The following is a 2,965-nucleotide window of genomic DNA, read 5'->3' as shown; positions in this document are numbered from 1 at the left end:
TATTAATCACTTTCACGACTTTCCGTGAGCTTTATATACCGCGTTTGTAGAGATGATCCGTAAGAACTCAGCATGGTCTCGGGAATAAGGTACGAGATCAGAATGTTGAAGATCCTATGATCGATCTTGCTTTATCCTTTTTTCCATAATTTTTTTTTTTTAATAAATAACATTATTAATAAATATATTACTTCAAATTATATTTTTATATAATTACATTATACGTGTATTTTTAAATTTTAAATCAACAACTACGAGGTCTGGCTATTAAATAACGAGACTGCGTGCGCAGAAGGCGTCCTAGAGGGGTAGGGTGGGAAACGAATGCAGCGTTGGATAGCTGGAAGTGTCTACTATTCCAGTACGAAAACACGTTTTTGTCGCAGTAGTAGTATTTTTTCTATAGAGGTTAGAAACGAACTTGTTTTTTTCTCGTGCCGATAACAATGTGTGACGAAAAACACGAGCAACGGATCAATGTGAAATTTCTCGTTAAATTAAAAAAAACTCCGACTGAGTGCTATAAGTTGTTGAAGGCCTATGGTGAGAATTCTCTATCTCGTGCGCGCAATCTAACTAAGCGGCAATCCATGCACTGGAAAACTCCTGCATCGCCAAGAATGAAAAAAGCAAGGATGTCGAAATCAAAATTTAAAGCCATGCTAATCGTTTTTTTCGACATCAACGGCATCGTGATGACTGAATGGGTTCCAGAGGGTCAAACTGTAAACCAAACTTACTATTTGACAGTTTTGGCAACACTGCGAGAGCGAGTTCGTAAGAAACGGCCGGAGTTGTGGAAAAACAAGTCGTGGATCTTACACCAGGACAACGCACCTACCCATAACGCGCTGTCTGTGAAGCGTTATTTAGCCGCTAGAGGCACTCCAGTGCTCGAACACGCGCCGTACTCGCCTGATTTAGCACCCTGTGACTTTTTCCTGTTTCCGAAGATCAAGTCTGCCTTAAAAGGAACCCGGTTCGAGTCGATGGAAAAGGTGAAGCGAAAATCGGCGGAGCTCCTAAATGCTCTTACAAAAGAAGACTTCCAGCATTGCTTTGACCAATGGAAAAAACGAATGGAACGGTGTGTGGCGAGGGGAGGGGAGTACATTGAAGGGGAGCATTCAATTGTAGAATAATTTTTAAAACTCTTTTTCATAAGCAGTCTCGTTATTTAATAGCCAGACCTCGTAAATCAACAAATCAACTTAGAAGGATCTGGAGACACGGTAATGTCTCAGTGCTAACACATGGCACGAGACGTTGCCGTGCTCCTTTACGCGAGTCGTCGAGTTGCGTACCAAATCACATCAATAGACAAATAAAAAATTATTTCTATATTGCACAACATGTAAGGACTTTTCAATTTGTAAATAAGATTATATTGACATTATCCTTATAATTTTATTATTCACCTCACTTTCACGACTTTCTGTGCGCTTTATGTACTGCGTTCGTAGATATGAAAGAACTCAGCGTGGTCTCGGGTGTTATTAGGTGCGAGATCAGAATGTTAAAGAACCTATGTTTGATCCTACTTTTTCCTTTTTCTCATAATTTTTTTTTTAACAAATAACGTTATTAATAAACATATTACTCCAAATATATTTTTATAAAATTATAGAAATTATATGTGTACTAGTGTGCTCGGAATTAGTTGCACATTTCGGGCCAATTTCTGAAGTGCTGCCTACTTTTCCCAACTGCTCAACGCTCGACAGCCGAACCGCTGAATCGCGCGCGGATGTGCATCTCAGGAGCGTCACAATATAAGAAATATGTTGCGACCATACCTTTCAGCAAATTATCACGAAAATATTTTCCGTCCTGCAATTGTTATTTTCTTAATAATGTGGTGATTGAACATCATATTAATAAGTAAATGCATTTTACTGAATGTAATGTACTTTTAAAATATTACTTTATTATTTTTATGATACATTCTGGTTTTTTTTTAAAGAGCTACTGACTACGCTTATGTGCCACAGAATGTAATATCTTTTAATATAGAATAATAATAATACTAATTTAAAGCTAATAAGAGTTGACACTGGACAAGGTGCGTAATTTTAATGTTGAATGGTGACTTAACTCCAATAACTCCGTGATGTCTTCTTTGTTCAACATATGAATAAAAAGAAGGCATGTTAAATAAAAAAGACATCACGGAGTTATCGAAATTAAGTCATCATTCCACATTAAAATTATGCACCTCGTCCTGTGTCGACTGTTATTAGCCTTAAATTGATATTGTTATTATTTTAAGTAGTAAGAGTCCGATTAAGATTTTTAATTTTATTATTTTAATATAGAATTTTACTTTATCACGTCATATATTTGATCATTAGTTTGTATTATTTTTTAGTGGAATAAACCTGGAAAATGCATTTAAAAGATGCATCAATAATAGAGCTGCAAAGATAATAGAGTTTTTTCAATAACGTGGATCTAGATACAGTGAACGTTAAAACCACGTTATCCTTTTCTTAAATAGTCCCTAAGAAGAAGGTAATGTGACCATGGTATCGATTATGTATCTTTTTTCTTACGGCGAAAACGTGAAAAGTAAAAATTTTTTGTATGTATGTGTGTACATGTACATGCAACATACATAAAGTTTTTCACTTTTCACGTTTTCGCTCTACAGAAAAAGTTACTTAATCGATATCGTCACCGTATCTGGATAAACGGTATTGCGAAAACTTCCTAATAGCGAAATTATTGTTCATTATAATTATCGTATTGTATTATGTTATTGTCAATTATATTGTAAAATGTATATATACGAGGTCTGTTCAAAAAGTATCGCGAATTTTGTGTTTTTTCAAAAATTATTTATTTATTCATGAATATCTATTTTGTCCCCTTCAAAGTAATCCCCATCAGATATTATACACTTGTGCCAACGTTTTTTCCAATCCTCGAAGCACTTCAAAAAATTATTTTTTGTGATCTTGTTCAG

This window comes from Trachymyrmex septentrionalis, unplaced genomic scaffold (genome assembly GCF_001594115.1).
Source record: "Trachymyrmex septentrionalis isolate Tsep2-gDNA-1 unplaced genomic scaffold, Tsep1.0 scaffold65, whole genome shotgun sequence".
NCBI lineage: Eukaryota > Metazoa > Arthropoda > Insecta > Hymenoptera > Formicidae > Trachymyrmex > Trachymyrmex septentrionalis.
The sequence above is the reverse complement of the archived record's forward strand: the minus strand, read 5'-3'. Positions refer to the sequence as shown.